At 48.6% G+C, this 16,893-nt stretch overlaps 1 protein-coding gene across 5 annotated transcripts in view; it reads right to left on the bottom strand.

Annotated features, from left to right (window-relative positions):
• IST1 (IST1 factor associated with ESCRT-III) overlaps positions 1-16,893 on the bottom strand; it is a 615,340-nt gene that overhangs the window by 553,339 nt on the left and 45,108 nt on the right. Inside the window, exon 1 of one of the 5 annotated variants that reach the window (XM_069635497.1) lies at positions 2,508-2,596. The exons of 3 other annotated variants lie outside the window; for them this stretch is intronic. The gene's annotated coding sequence lies outside the window, so the exon portion shown is untranslated. Of the gene's footprint in view, positions 1-2,507; positions 2,597-16,893 lie in introns of those variants that run through there. One more of the 5 variants, XM_069635498.1, reaches the window with a different exon arrangement.

Below are 16,893 nucleotides of genomic sequence, written 5' to 3'. Positions count from 1 at the left end.
CAAATACAGAAACACATGGAATCCTACCACCTGCTAGGAGCCCACCAGTCTAGTTTTCAGCCCCAGCATGGAACTGAAACAGCTTTAATAGACCTAAAGGCCCACATTGACGAGCTTAGGGACAAAGGGAAACCAGCCCTACTCCTCCTCTTGGACCCATCAGCTGCGTTCGACCTTGTGGACCACAAGGTCCTTTGCCACCACTTGGACTCGGCTGCTCATTTCTCTGAAGAAGCTATAGTATGGATACAATCCTTTCTCAATAACATTACTATGAGGGTGTTCTCCCCCACTGCAGCTGCAGACCCCATCACCTGCGGAGTGCCCCAGGGTTCATGTGTCTCTCGCACGTTATACCACATTTTCACGAAGCTCCTTTTCGATGATCTGGACTATCTTGGTATCACCTACACTAATTATGCAGATGATACTCAGATTCTCCTACCACTTACTGGGGATTATGACTAGGATTTGGCCTTGGTGAACAGTGTGTATCTCATTATCCAGGCATGGGTGGCCACCCATGGACTATGCCTGAATGATAAGACGGAGATTATCATCCTGGGCACCGCCTCTACTCTCAAAAAACTGGGTCCTAGTTACGCTACCTTTAACATTGATAATAACCTTATCACCGCCACCAAGGAGTTGAACACGCTGGGGGTCTATTTGGACTCCACCCTCAACTTTAATAAGCAGGTTAATGCGATGGCCTCTGCCAATACATATACTTGCAAATTGATCCGAGCAGGTAAACCCTTCCTCTCCAACAATAGCTGCATCATCCTGGCTCGAGCACTCATTCTGTCGAAGCTCGATTATTGTAATGCCCTATACATCGGCGCTAACAAGGCAAATATCAAGAGAATCCAGCTCCTCCAGAATAATGCTCTTAAAGCAGCACTTGGAATTTCGAGGAGAGAGCACATCTCCGAAACTAGAAAAACCCATGACTGGAACAACTCTTGAAAAAAATCCAGTTAAAAGTTGCATCACTCACCTATAAATGTCTAAACAATGCTGCACCTCGCTATCTAATAGAGAGACTCACCAAAATAATTCCTACAAGACCTACCAGATCATCCAGCACAAACTGCCTCTCAGTCCCAAATGGGGACAGAGTTTTCAGATCAAAGTGACTCAACTTTGGAATTCATTACCCCCCCCCTCCTTTGCGAGAGAATCAACCCTACCTTAAATTCGGTCAGAACCTTATAAGGTGGCTCAAAGACTCTGACAAGTAAGGTCTTGCCCTGACCATACACATGACCGATCCTGAACAACATGTATGTATATAGTTTGTATGTATATAATTAGCTTGCTATGTAACTAAATTGTATTCTGTATGTGATTTTCATTATGTATAACTAAGCTGTAAGTAATCCTATGCAATGTGTAACTAAACTGTAAGTAATCTTATGCAATGCGCCCTGATACCCAAGGGTCTGGAGCGCAAAACAAGTAATAAAACAAACAAACCAACAAATACTCTTCCTTGTCCCATTACGGATGTCCCACCTCTTTCTCCCCAGAGGTGGAAAAGGTGGGAAATTTGGTTTGAAACTGGGGCATCGTGGGTAGGGACTAGGGAAGAAATTGTGCATCCTAAGGAAGGGCAGAGCCAGTAGAAAAGGAAAAAAAGGTTCCTGGTAGGGCAGAGTCTATCAAAAGTAAGTACTGGGACGAGGAAGATTAAGACCAACAGAAATTAAGATTGCTAGTAAGTAATCCGCGCATTTCCAACAATAAACAAAGAGGTGTTACGTTTTTAACTCCTCAGTGGGAACCCCGTGTACTTTACTGCCAAAGCGATGTTATATACCACATTACTACAGGCATCCTCTGAACATTCTGAGGGGAGGAGCCACCACAGTCCGGTCCAATACATTTTATTGCAGGATCCGACCATCTCGATTTTTTTAAAGCACTTCCCCTGTGACGAAGCATGAAAACTCCGAGACTGTGGGACAATTTGACGGGAGTCTCCAGCGTCCCTACCATTAGAGCCTTGGGCTGCGCGTCAAGGCAGATTGCTGCCCTCTGCCCTTCAACTTCCGCATATTCACAGGGCTGCCCAAACTAGTTGCTTATTACGTCACTGTTCTAAGCTCTCTTCATCTCCAAGTATGCCCAACGCCGTTCCTGCAACAACCCCTCAATGTAGGGTGCCACGCGATTTTTAGGCTCATGTTGACGGTGAACGTTTCATCTTCAAAGAAGAAACAGACCACAAACGGAGTTCAATTAGGTTCAGATTCCTCTCCTGTCAAACCATCTTCGTCAAAAGCAGTCTTTCTCTCCATTTACTTTAAAGTACACACCCTCGAAGAGCATTTGACTTCAACCTTCTGAGGAATGTAAAAGGGTTGGAGGGATGGCAGCTAGATATTTTTAAAAGCAGCAACGCGGCTATACCTAGCAATCTTAAAATACAACTGCACACTAAGATTGAAAAGTACAGTTTCTGTAAGGAAGGTTCTGGGTCTATATTTAGGCCAAGATCTCACCGTATACAAGCCGTAAATGCAATCCTTAGAACTACAAGCTGCCCTTTTTCTCCCGACTCTCTAGACACTTCCTGATTCCTTGGAATCGTGGCTTCTACATCACTCATTCCCCGCCCCAAACAGGTCGGGTTACAGGCTGTTTGTATTATTCATTCGGTTGCAGCCAGTGAAGCGAAAATCTGCCATCGCTGCCTTTCAGAACTTCACCCTACCAGAAAAAGTGGTTATCACTTACCTTATAGGGCAAGTGTGGTAGTCGTATGCTGTACATTTCTAATGAACATTAAGAACAGATTCTGCATACAACCTATACACTTCGGCTTGTGTGGAAAGTCACAGCGCAATGGGACCAATCACAGTTCAGCCTCTTAAAGAGACAGGGCAAACAAGCGTTCCTTACAGCTGCAGAAGGAGACGGGCATGTTAACTGTAAGCCTGCCCTGCAAGCTGTTAGGCAGAATTATATGCACTACCCTTTGGGAACACCACACACAATTAGGACTACAAGTGACAGTACAAATTCACCTTTGGTACAAGCCTGTACTACACAGTAAAGTGGTAGCGATGGCTGAGCAGGCAGACATTTCTCAAGAGCAAGTGAGCAGTATCAATAGTTACACAAAGGACAGCAATTACTATGATTCAAACAAATGCTGACTCAAGGTTTCTGAGTAAAAGAATATACATGTATACACATCACTTGTAAAACATTTCACTAAATTAAAGCAGTTGAAAAATCACACTCTTAATACACCACACCACTCCCAAAAGATTCTGGTTAAGTTAAGCTCAAAATGAAATGTGAGCAAAATGGCACTCCAATAATTTAAAAGGGAGGGAACGACGAAGTTAGATAAAAATTGAGCAGCACCAACCGGTGAGAAAGCAGGGCAATTTAGAAAGAGGAACTACAATGATGGAATCAAATCAAAAAAGGCTTAGGGCCAAAGTCAACAGGACAAAAGTATTTTGCTCAAGATCACACAGTTCACGGTAGTTCGCGGTTAACTCTTTGCCAAGAGTTCCGGACGAAATTGGTCGGCAGAAAAGTTAGTTTAAAGAGTAGAGAAGGACAAGCCCTCGGATTGGCGAAAGGTTTCACAAACCTTCACCACGGCTAGACGGATTTGCACAGTACCTTTAAATGGAGAAGAAGCTGTAGCTGAGGCAGGCGTTCCTGGCAGGTCCTGCAGGCTCACGGTTCCGAAAGCGACTGTCGGACTGACATGAAGTAGGAAGACTGGAGGGTCCTGCACTGCTCAGGGAAGAAACCAGCAGCAGAGCAAAGCAGCCAATAAAAGGTGCGCTCCTTAAAACCCAAGCAGGGTCCGACCTTCCTGGCCATCCGGTTCACTGTAGCTCTGTACAGCAAATTCGACCAGGGGAGGGAGTCCTGGCTTGCAGTTTTGGCGAACTGGTTGGTCCCACCAGCTCAGGGGAAGAAGATTCCTGGAAGATCTTCTCTGTCGTTGGAGTCTGAAGATTCGGGCGGTTCAGTTGTTGTAGGGGTCCTCTTCTGTCAGCTCCTCTTCGGGTCTCTCGTTCCAGTGGCGACTCTGCCTTTCCAGCCCCAGAGACCTGCTTTTTATGCAGTTTTCCCCATTCACACAGCCTGGCTGTCAATCACACAGCAGGGTGGCTGTCCTGGCGGGACAGCCACCTAGCCAATCAAACAGGAATGCAACTTGGGGTACCAAGGGAACCCATGGCAGGGGTCCTAAAACCCCTCCCACACATCCTGCCTACCCAGACTTTCAGGCGCCTGAGGAGGGCTTCTGTGCAGAAGCCGGCGAAAGGACGGTGAACAAAGGGACCAAACCTGGTTTCGCGCAGAGTAAAACGCGAGAAAGACATTTTCAAAAAGAAATGGCGAATAAACCCAGCCGGAACTGTATAAAAACGTATATGGTCTAGCAGGTTTAAGTTTGAGGCTACCAAGATAGCCTAAAACAATACCAAGGTTATTTAAGATAACCACGGTAGGAAAAATAGGGTAGTTACCACTGCCACCAGCCAAGTCTTGATGAAGATGAAAAGGGAGCGAAACAATGCTCCAAGAGAAACAGACAAAAAGGGATAAGTATTAACCCTTTCCAGTACTCTATGTAAGATAGTTTGTACTGGGTCTGTGGATTAAAAGAGACTAATAAAGTTAATGGCAACTTTACATGTTCTGGGAGACAGTAGTCAGTCCCAGAAAATGGAGTCAGAGTTGGGAAGTCTAAAAGACAACTCAGTGCCACTGCACTGAAGGTGCTGTGTAACACACAGTAAAAAGATGATGCCTGTGGAGTAGGTGAGGTTCCACTGTGTATGAACAGAAGAAAATGTTAAACAAACACAGCAAAACACACGTAAGAGTGGGAAAAAAGGCTCACACTCTTACCAGCTGAAAAAAATAAATCCTAGAAATCCAGCAAAGCTGCTGAGGGACTTAGAAGGTAAGGGAAATTAGCCATTCTGGAGAATTCTCCCTAACACGAGCCAACTGTAATTTGAAAAGCATTACCTCCATGTCCCTCTTCCTCGTTCCAGTACTTACACGTGAGGCGTCCCACCTCCTTCAGGAATGCTTTATTTTTAAACTCCATTGGTCCAGCCCCCTTGCTAAGAGATATCGGCAGTGGCCACCCAACTGTTATGGGGCAAGGGTAAGGCCAGCTCCATCTTCCATGCTTGCTGGACATAAGACGCAGGAGTTGGTGTTCGAACTGCCACACAGCCGGTCTTCTTCTTGCTGATGGATTTTATCCATCAGCTGTTATTGTTTGGATACGAGGCTCAAGCCTCATTACTCCATCTTCTCAGGTGGAGTAAGTGGGTTAGGATTCTTCATGGTCTGTGTGGACTTGTCACAGTAGGGCTGTTTTCACAGGGTCTTCGCCGTGTTGGGCCGCAGGTAGCAGTCGAAGGGTTTGCAGTGGTGGCTGTGAGTCTTCTGATCAGAGGGTTCGGGTTCTATCTGAAGACTCTTCTGGTGTCGCTCATGGCAAGTCATCCATGCTGGGGAGGCATACGTCAGGGTAAGTCTGATGATTGCCTTGTAGACGTCGATCTTTGTCTGGAACGGCATGGACTTGGTCTTCGGGGAGCCGTGCAGCCCTTTTATAAGTCTAATGACATCATGTGCCACTTGTCTTTGTACATGTGACACAGGACAAGCCTTGGGAGGGGTCCAGAAATTACATCCCATGTCAAGTATATAGTAAACAAAAATTACATGATGCAACATTAACATATGTATGGCCCCTACATTTAAGTTACATAGGATTGCTTTGCTGGCATACAAACACATTAGAGATGGGGGGTTTGTCCATAGAAAGGTAAGACTCAACAGTCACGTACATTTTAAAACTGCACCTGTGGGACATTGTTCATGCCACACACTAGAGAACCACTTTATTAGTGTAAGCAGACGATACACCACTGATGCGCCCTTTTACTGAGTCGGAATTAAACCTGCAGGCAGTTCGCAGGATCGCAGCTTCAGGCTGGCCCCTCACTGTGTCCACTTTAAGTGTTCCACCCATCTGCAGGAACACAGTTTCATTAAAGAACATTTCAGTCACTGGGCCAGATGCAGTATTAGCGATAGTTCTTTCGTTACTCGCCAGAGAAAAGTTCGATGGGTTAATGGGCGGATGTTAACAGGCTGACGTTAGGTTGCGTTCACAGACCGCATTCACTACCTTCCAGACGCCAACTGTGTTTGTCTCAGGTGGCAACAGCTGCATCGAGTCTCTCCCCCAGGAAGAAGCCTGGTGTTGGCCGTTGTGAAGATGGATTTCTGAACTCTGACCTGATTGGCCTATTGCCTAGTTTCTTGGAACAGGTTAAGCTTCTGGACAAACCAGACCAATCATGGTAGCATTGGCAGCGGTCAAGACTAGGTCTCAGGAGGGGTGAGTGTGATCTAAAGTCCACAATGAGCACACACAGTAAACACCACCACAAATGACTCTCAGTCAGGTGTATATATCAAAAATTCATATACATTTATTAAAGGCCTTTTAACTCAAACACAAGATGAAACCACAGCAATATTAACAATACTAACACAACACTATACTAGGAATCATATATACAGTATATTGGCCTAAGGGAATATTGAACAAGTAGGAACCACAACCTGTAACAGAAGAGGGTCCGACAGTGCAAATATACTTTAGGCACATCAAGAGTCTCAACCCTAACTAATAGGCAGTCCAATCGCTACGAAGTGTGGAGCTATATGCTCAAAAGTACGTTCAGTGCGGCAGCGCTGGATCGTGCGTTAAGGACAACATGTCTCTTCAAAGGGCTGTAGTGTCTCAGGAAGGGGGAGTAAGGCGATGGAGAATAGAGTTCCACTAATCGAGGAGGGTCTCCACAAGGGCGCAGAGCTATTTCCAGGAATCAGGAATAGGATGGTAGTTCAGACTATGCCTACAAAGGTGAGCGGCCCTTGGGGGACAATCATGCGTAAAGGTCTATGGATGCGCCAGGGGCCTCTGGTTAGTGTTGCAAATACTCACCGACCCTCGACGCAGTCCGGACCAAACTTCGCCAGTCAAGAGCGTAGGCTCGGGTTCAAGTAGACTCTCCTAATTCCATACCATACTGGGCCCAGTCATGCCAGCACACCAGACATCCTGGCACGCAGGATGTGTACTGGAACTAGACAGCTCCAGCCGCCATCCCGGGTGCACATACACAAGTCATGCAGAAGCCGCAGAAGCTTCGGTTTGCGCAAGGGTCTGCATGACCAAATAAGGAATTTCCTGGGTCTGCTCGACCTGGGGAAGGCAAAGGAACAAAATGGCCAAAGAACATAACACAGGACCTTGTGGCATGGCCATTTTAGGCACTGGCAACTGTCCTAGGCCAAACACAGTAAACATAGTTTGGACCATTGAAAAAGAGTCAAAAATGCATTAAAAGTAATTGCTGCCACCAGCTCTGTCCTGCACAAACTTGTACATTCACCAAAACTCCTTTGAGGGTGTCTAGGGCCTTAAAAATGAAAAAAGAGAGACCCCAGCGCATTGTACTGGAAGGTACATTGTGCACTGATAATGTTGCCAAGAAATGGCAACAAAGTGAAAGACTAAGGGAAACAAAGTCTCCCAATACGGACAGTCTGAAGGGCATGTCAGTTTCCCCTTAACAAGATGAGCAAAAGCCCAGCGGAGTACAGCAGAAAGCTAGGATCCACTGGTAAAAGTCAGGCTAGGATGGCCAGACAAAAGCAAAAAGTTGGGGGTGGCTCACAACTGGGGGCAAAATGACCCATAAATGGAAATCTTCCTAACAACCGCCTCCATTTCCCTCCCCCAGGCGGGCTCTGTTTAATGCGGCAACACGCAAAGTTCATCAATGCGACATTATTCTTCTCCTCCCCCTGAGCCAAAGCCAATTTATTGTATGCTGTGCCCCCGCCTCGCTCATAGGATCGGCGGCTTCAAACTGCTGTTCCTCCAGCTGGTACTTCACCTGGTGTGGCAGCTGCTCTGCCATCCCTCATTACCAGCTCCTGCGGCAGTGGAAGCCACTTCTCAGTCTCTGGCGGGTTCTGCTTCCCGCTGCTCCTCCAGTGTTGTGCGTCCTCGCCAGCGGTCGACAGGACTGCCCCTGTTGTGTAGAGGATGGTGCGACTCCAGCGCTGGGCGCCCGCGGGACCTCATCAGCCACGATGGTCGTCAGACATGGTCCGACATGGAACAAGAGAGCTCCGAATGGCGGGCACTCTCGATGTGTGCACCGGCATCGCCGGGCCAAACACAAGTTCTGTTAGACCTCGTCGGCATTGTTATGGGGCACCGGGTAAGGCCGACCCCCTCCTGCATACTTGCTGGGCGCAGGCGTAGGCGTAGTGAGTTGGTGTACTAACTGCTGCATGGAGAGCCGTGCAGCCCTTTTATTAATCTAATGACATCATGTTCCACATGTCTTTGTACACGTGACACGCACGGCACAAGCCTTGGGCGGGTCCAGACATTACACCGGCTGGCCACAGTTCTTTCCTGCCCTGGACAGGAGCTACCCTTCGTGGGAAGTCTTCACGTTCTCTTGCTGGACTTGATGGGGGCACTGTTTCCGGAGCCTGAGGCGGGTCCTGCTGCAGAGAGCTCCAACGGGTCCTCCTCCAGCGTGCACTCCGGGTCCGCAGTAAAGGTCCGGGTCCCCGCTCCCGGCCGTGCGGTGCCATGTTGCTGCGGACACAGCGGCCGTGGTAAGCTCGGGCCTTTTATCTGTAGTCTGCAGTGCCGAGGCTGGATACCGCAAAGAGGATTAGGCTACAGGAATTTGGTGTGGCCTGTGGGTCCTCGGTCTGTGGTGAGTTGTGGGGGGGCCAGGGCGACTCGCCCGCTCCAGAGGTTCCTGTGGGGGTTGAAATGGAGACAGTTGACTCCGAGGCTGTCTCCATGGGGCCCCCTCGATTTCTGCACTTTTCTTCTGTATTTATTCACTCCCTGCCACAGGGGAGGGTGTTCTTGTGGTGTTGGCTCCTGGTCAGGGTCTATCATACTCATCTGCACGGGGATGCATACAGAAAAGAGGAAGCACATGATGCGTTCCTGTTCTTCATTGCAGTCCTCCCCTGAGCGGCCTCCTAAACTTAGGGCTGAATGGTCAGTGTAACAGTCAGGAAAACGACCAAGAACGTCAACCATCCCTTAGAGTGGCAGAGAAGGTGGTTCCCCAGCAACCCAGAGCAACCTGAACCACACCTGCTTGGGGTGTGGTGGGGCCAGGAGAATACTCTGTATATACGGGCAGGCAGGGAGAGGAATGAATGGAGAAACGCCGTTGGGGAAGACACAGCCAAAGTGCGGCCCTGTAAGGAAAGAACTTTGCCCAGTAGAGAGGAACATACGGCTGATAGCTGCCGGTCGGCTGAAACCAGAGTGAAAGGTTTGCCACCGGCCATGGAATCTAATGGACATCCGGACCCGCGAGACGGGCATGCGAGGGCCGGAACGCCACGTTGCTGCAAAGGAGCAGAGACGCGGGCATTCGGCTGTTACTGCCATCAGGAGGACCCGGGCCGCGGAACCACGTTTAACGAAACGCTGTACTGCTGAAAGGCAGCAGTTCCACTAACGCTCGGTGAGCAAGGGGGGCCACAGGAACAGCCAGAAACTCCTGAGAACCCCAAACACAAACCAACAAAAGCATATATACAACAATCCACTTACCTGTTCTATGGGGACCCGAACAGGGCGGTGGAAATGGTAGAAGCTGGGGAAAGATTCAGGACGCCATGCTTCAAGGGAAAAAGGGGCGGGGCTTGGGAGAGCTTATATAACATTGAGAAGGAAGTGAGTCCTGATTGGCCTGTCAAGCTCTGCATATATAAAGACACAGCTATTAGGAGAGAGGGTGTTCACTCTTGGTTTTGTTGCAGAACCAACCAGACAGGGAGACAGGAGCTGCTGAAGGCTGGTGGGCGTATGAGGACTAGAAGGAGAAGACTTGCCAGAGGTCCTTACTGCATTCCCTGCAAAGAAGCAGGAAAAGAACACTGCATAACCACAGAAGGAGAAAAGAAGAAATACTTGCAGTGAACCGGACTTGTTTTTTTTTCTCCACAGTTGTAAGTCTGAATAAAGACCAATTTTTCTTTTAACAACACCGCCTGACTGTCTCCTTGTCACAGTCAGAAAAACAGCTCTTGTAAGTTTTTAGGAACGCGCTACTAGAAGAAAAAGCAAAATGCTGCATGGGGAGGGTCCAGACTTGCCCTCCGCCATCCAGTCCTTCCTCCTTCTCTCATTGTGATTCTTCAGACTCCCCGACCTCCAGAAATGAGGAGCTAAAGGGGAAATACTTGGATAAGGAGTCAGTGGAGTCTATGCTTATCCAGGTGGCACACTACATGGGCTTTGCCTCATCATATCCTGGCATTGCCCCTACGTAGTGTAACTCTAGGGCTCCTCCTCCTCAGTTTAAGAAAGACCTGAAGACTGGCCAACCTCTTTTGACTGAAATTAAGGAGGAACTCTTAAGCAACTTGGAAGGAACCGGACCAAATTGCCGTCCACTGTTTTCTGTCTAAGCAGTACCCTCTTCAGAGTAAAGAGAAGCTCCGGCCTCAGTCAGTGAGAGTAGATGGTATTTTTCCAAGCCTGGTGGATCGCTCTCCCATGGCCCCGGAGGAAGCCATTAAGCATGGGACTGACAAAGGCGGAAGGGCCCTTGCGGAAAGCTTATGCTGGGGCACTCTGGTTTTTATGCTCCGGTACATATTCCGCTTATACTGCCGAGATGGTGGTTAATGGCCTGCGGACTGTTTCGCAGGCCGTGCAAGATGGATCGACCCTATGCCCCACATCCAGACAGTCGGCTCACAGCTGGAATGCTTGCTGGACACGGTTTCTGTGGTTGCTGGGCACCGGCATTTGCATGTTCGGGACTGGCAGACTGACTCACACCAGAAGACCGTTGCCCTGAAGGTCCCCTTTGATGGGCATATTCTCTTTGGGGACTCTTTGGAAGAGAAAGTCCACAAGGGGTTCCGTGCAGATAAGCATGTGGGGCAGGTACATAAAAAGCCCTACTCACAGAAAGCGGCCAAGTTTAAATCTTGGACCCCCAGCTAGGCTGCTTGTTGAACCGGACGTGAGAGATCCAGGCGGATTCTTAAGGGCAACCGGCCATCCCCTGGCCACAAACGGCTGAAGTCCATAAGCCAGGCGGATTGGGGGGCGTCTTCAAGGGTTCTGGAGAGTTTGTACTCTGTTCTCCAAAGATCTATGGGCCAACCGATCTGTGTGGTGGGGCTGCTGCCTGGAGTTCAGTTCCATCCCAGCGCTCTTGGGGACTGTTAGTGTAACGCTTACCTGGACTCTGCGAGAGAGTAATGCCTTCTCAGCCAGTGGATCTGTTACTTGGGCACCTTTAGGATTCCTTTTCTGTGTAAACAACAATAGAACTACTATAATATCTATGTTATGAGAAGTTACTTTATAACTGTGTACTTTTGGTAATCCCTCTCTTTTCATCTGTGTGTAAGTTTTGTGGAGCTCTCCATCCTGTTATTCTTCAGGGGTGCGTTGGAATGAAGAAACTCAAAACTTGGAAAGCTGAGGTGTTCAATAAACTCTTGTTTTATAATGTCTTGCTTTTCAAGAATTGTCTTTTGTAAGTCTTTGGAGATAATAATATAGTTTGTTTGATTTTGAATAGTGCCTACATTGGAGAGATCTCTTTCTCTAATAGTTTCCCTTATTCCTGCAGGTTCTCAGAATTCAGGAAAAAGGTTAATGGCTGCGGAATGACTGCGACATTACTCGGAATGAAGAAACGTTTAACAAACGTACGTTCGTCTATAAGGAGTAATTGCAGCCTTCCGGGCAGAGCGCAGTAATAACTAATTGGTGAAAACTCAAAGAAACTTCAGTTACGTAACTTTATTTAAACTTCTTTTTTATTTCTATTAAGTTCGTTTGTTAATTAAATACCCTATTGTTTGCAGGTTTCTGGAAAGCTGAGGAAGAAATACCTTCGGAAGATGCAGAGGCTGCTGAGGAAAACTTCTAAATGAAGGTTCGGCGACCGCGAACGAAGACTGCTGCTTGAAGATGCTGCGGCTGTGAGAGAACGTCCAACAGAAGATGTTGCGGCTACAAACAAAACAGCTGACTGAAGAAACACTTCAGAAATACTTTGGTTCGGTAAGTCTTTACTGCAACTATGGAATTCTGTTTTTTCTGTGAAAATGTATGTCTCTGTTATTTTGTCAGGTTCTTTGAGGAGCGACGCCGGTAGCGTTACCCGCTGTCAGCAGAGCAGATGCGAAGTGAGCGCTTCAGCGGTGGCAGGGCTTAAGTAGCTCCCTCTGCAATAGGCACAGAATGAGCTGCACGTTACCTATGGACCTGGCGGCGGCCCCGTTTAGTTTATGAGACCACTGTAAGCACTATGAAAGACTATGGGAGCACATGCTATGAATGGTAGAAATGCCATTTGTGCCAGGCTTGTACCCACTTTTGAGCTGCTGACTGATGTGATATCCCTTGCTTCTCCTGCATGCCTGAATGGGAACTTTGCTCATGTACTGGGATCATGACAGTAAGGACGCGGCTGCCCAGGAACTTGGTGAAGAGGTCGGCCATGCGAGTGGTACTGTGGAGCTCCTCAGGAAGCGGGTGGTGTCTCTGGTCCCTCGCCGCGAGAGGGGACAGGGCAATATTCCATAGTCTTCTTGGTCCCCAAGCAATGGGGGAAGTTTCGTCTCATCATCGATCTGAAAAAGCTGAATTGTCATCCACCACTTCAAGATGGAATGTTTGCAGCGGGTGAGCCCCCTGGTCCAGACACTGGAAATAGGTGTCCTGGAGATCGAGAGATGCCAGTCCTCATTCCCATCTGGGGTCCTCATCAATGCTTCCTCCGTTGCTCAGTGGAGGGGTTGCATTATCAGTTCTGTGCTCTTCCCCTCGGGATGAAGTCAGCACCCAGGCTTTTTAGGAAAGTCTTGGGTCCTGTAATGGACATCCTACATCAGAAGATCCAGGTCTTCCCATCTGGACGACTGACAGCTGAAGGCATCCTGCTCCTCAAGCCTTCAGGTCCACCAGCGGCCGACTTGCCGGGTTCTCCAGGAGTTGGGGTTTTTGATCAAACTGTAACTAGTCCCATCTGTCACCGTACCAGGATCACCAGTTCATTGGTGTCCGTTTTGGACTGGGAGGGACAGGTTTCGGTTGCCAGAAGACAGGGCTGGTAACCTGGTGAAGACTCTTTGGTCTCTACTGATCATGGTTGAAGGACTCTGCGAGGGAGTTTCTCAGGTCTTTTGGACACATGGCATCCTGCTTATTCCTGGTGCCTTCGGCCCGTCTTCATTTGCGTCCTCTCTCGGATCATCTGCACCTGTATTGGAGGGATTCTGACTTAGACTTTGGTCACCTTCTCTGTGTGCTCCCTTCCCCGAGGAGGATCTCGAGGTGGTGGTTGAGGCCGGGAACTCTCCTGAAGGGCTTTCCCCTCTCCCAGACCTGGTTGACCACTCTTACCACCAACACAAGCCAGAGGGGCTGAGGGCAGTCCTGGGGGGGATCGGTCCTGTCAGGGGAAATGGAGGCATCTCGCTCATCCAACTGACAAGAGATGGCAGCCGTCTTTCAGGGCTTTTGGTCTTCCCTGAGGGGCGGGCTGGGTGGTGCAGACAGACAACACCATGTCTGTGTCCTACATCAACAGATGGAGGGGGTTGTGGGGGTTTGCCGGCACGAGTCATTGGGAGCCCAGGCAAATTCCCTGGGGTTCTGGGTGGAACAGCACCTCTTGTCCCTCAAGGCGGTGCACATCAGGGTTGGGCACAACGCAGTGGCAGACGGGTTTAGCAGGTTATTTCCAGGCACTAGGTGTTGCAGAAGGCGATCTCCCGTATCTCTGCTTGAGGTGGGGGGGTCCTTGGTTGGATCCCCCCTCCTCACCTCCCTTCCAGTCGTCTCTGGCGGCCCAATTCAGCTCCTGGTTTCCTTGTCTTGTGGTGTGGGGTGGTGGATGCGTTGTCCTTCCTCTTGGCCCCATGGTCTCCTTTATGCCTTCCCTCCTCTGCCCCTGCTCCCCAGGGCCTTTGTCAAGATCAGGGACTCTACTGTGGTGGTGATTCTGGTCGCTCCCATCTGACTGGACACCCCGGTGCTTCCTGCTCAGGGGTTCTCATGGGGGGCTTGGAAGTTGAAAGGAACAAGCTGCAGGCCAGGGGGCTCTCCATAGGGGTGGTAGCCTCTATTCAGGGGGACCCGCAGCCATCCACAGTGAAGTTGTACTCTAGGCACTGGTGTTTCAGGGCTGTTGCGCTAAGCATGGGTCCAGTGGGGCTGCCTGCTCTCTTGCAGAGATGTTTCAGTTCTTACAGCACAGCTTTGACCTGGGTCTGGCTGTGACCTCCTTGCGGGCCCAGTGGGCTGCTGTCAGGGTTTTTCGGGGATCCTCTGGGTGGAGGGGGGGTTGGGTGAGGACTGCACTCTGGTTTCTCGGCTCCTGAAGGGGTTTTCCTTGCTTTGTCCTGTGGTAGTTTCGGGCTTGCCTCATTGTGGTGCTCAAGGCCCTACAGGCACACCCTTTTGAGCCTCTGGAAGATGTCCCTTTCATGATTCTCACTATCGAAACTGCCTTTCTGGTGGCTATCACATTTGCATCTCATTTTCCTGGTGTGTATGGTTCTTGCCCATTCAGCTTGCCGCCTTTGGTACACCCCACACGCAAGTACAGGAACAAGGAAGAGGGACATGGAGGTAATGTAGGAATTACTTACCAGTAATCTTCATTACTCCTACTCCTTCTGTATTCCTGCCTCTCCCTCCCCACTTGGCTCAATGGGGCATCCCCGCATTATGTTCACATAGCCGCCCCATTTCAGCCTTGGTGGAGGGGGAACACACTCGACAAAGAAGGATGTTCGGCCATGGGGCTCAGCAAAAGACAAGAGATAGCTGGGGTTTTAAAGGGAAGAGATGTGGCACAGTGAGAGAATGGACAAGACAGGAAGCAGTGGAGTTCAACATGGAACTTAGCGAGAAACAGAAGTTTTCCCGAGACCTTACAGTAGTCAATGTACGTTCCAAAGATCTCTTTATCTTCCCTTGGTTCACCGGTTGGTAGCAGTGGCTGAGCATTAAGGGTCTAGTTCTTATAAGGGGAGTGAAGCAAACAGCACACAAGGTAACTAACAGCATGCCATCTCGTAAGGGTGGGATAGCCTACGTTTTGTTGATTTTTAATAAAATGGCATTCATAATTTTGTGTTTGAAAGTTAGAACTGCTATGTATCTGGCTCCGACTGTCCCCTGACATCCCCAGCAACTGCCCTGCAATGTCAGAAAGGCAGGCTCAAAGGTGACATGTGTACTCCTAAACACAGCTACTGGACTCAAAGTTGAAACAGACCGAGATGGCTTTTCAAACGTCAACACCTATGGTTCAAAATAATATAACTGTGTACTCCAGCATCATGGTGTCAGTGTATTATCTAAATATAAGCCATGCTTGGTGTTGAAATGGAGACTATTGAGATTACACAATCATACTGCCAAAAGCATTTGATATAAGTTATTGTCAGCTTGATGAGAAATGACTGTCATGAATGGACTTGGTGTCCATCAAGCGGTCTGACATCTCTGTACCCATAATGCGTCCGGCCCGTAAGCCCTCTCTTTTTTTTTAAATTTGAATTTGTATTAATTTTTCCAACAAGTGCCGAACAATACATGTTAATTTCACATTTCAGAATAGTAAGGAGTGCTTGTAATAACCTTAAGGTGGACATGAAGTGAAAAAAGACAACAAGAAAAATAACAGTTGCATAAGCGATCGGCTGACACTTGTCCCCTGGCACCCACCCTCTCCCCTCCCTCCCCTGATACAGCTCCAATAAAGATAAAACTAAACCCAGTTGAACAGAATATGAGGGGCTTCATTCTGCACCGTTCAGATTAAATGTTTGTGTAAGGCTTGGATCACTTTCTTTCAAAATATCTACGCTCTAATGTGAGCCTGCCGAGTGCATGGGGCGATTTTCTATATAATCCTTGTTATTCACATTGGTATGTTGTATCACTTGGTCTTATGGTGTCCCAATATGCTGAGTAGAATTCTAGGAAGGGCAGCCATATCATGTTTATGTTCTTTTTAGATTCTTGGACTGCTGCAGTGAGGCTTTCCATTTCATAGCTGGCATGTGCTTTGCTTACCCATTCACTCTTTGTGGGAAGGGAGGGGGATTTCCACTTTATCGTTAAGCAGACCTTCGCCGCTAGCATTAGATTACGGGGCATATGTGTGAGAGTCACATTGGAATCTTCTTTGTCCGATTCGACTCCAAACAGGACCAAAATTGGGGTTAGGTTTCTGGGTATCCCATCTATGGCTTGTATCCACCCCAGGACTTCCTTCCAATACGTCTGCACCTCACGACAGTCACACCACTGATGCCAATAGTCACATATTTTACCGCAACCTCTCCAGCAGAGGGGAGATGTGCCGGGGAACATCTTGGACAACCTTTGGGGGGTGTAGTGCCACCTGACCAGCAGACGTGCATTGTGCCTTTTATATTGCACTGAAATGGACGACGCCCATACTGCTTTGTAAATGGATTCCCAGACTTCCGGCTGATCTGCGAGGCCCAGCTCTGGCTCCCACTTGGTTTTGGACGGGGGGGCGTTTCAAGTGCCCTTTCATAATCAGGGCTTTATACATCCGTGCGATGAGACCCTTCGTTGTTTGGGGGATGCTTAGTATCTGCTCGAATGGGGTGAGGGGGCGCTTTAATGATGTACCCCACTTAGCATCATTTAGAGCACTTCGTAGCTGTAAGTACAACATGGGGGTAACCTTGTTGCCTTGCAATGGTTCTTGTGCTTCTTCATAAGTAATGAATGTACCCTTTTTC

The sequence above is a fragment of the Ambystoma mexicanum genome, chromosome 1q (assembly GCF_040938575.1).
Source record: "Ambystoma mexicanum isolate Mex_15411 chromosome 1q, UKY_AmexF1_1, whole genome shotgun sequence".
Lineage (NCBI taxonomy): Eukaryota > Metazoa > Chordata > Amphibia > Caudata > Ambystomatidae > Ambystoma > Ambystoma mexicanum.
Note: the sequence above shows the minus strand (reverse complement) of the source record. Positions and strands in the feature narration are given on the sequence as shown.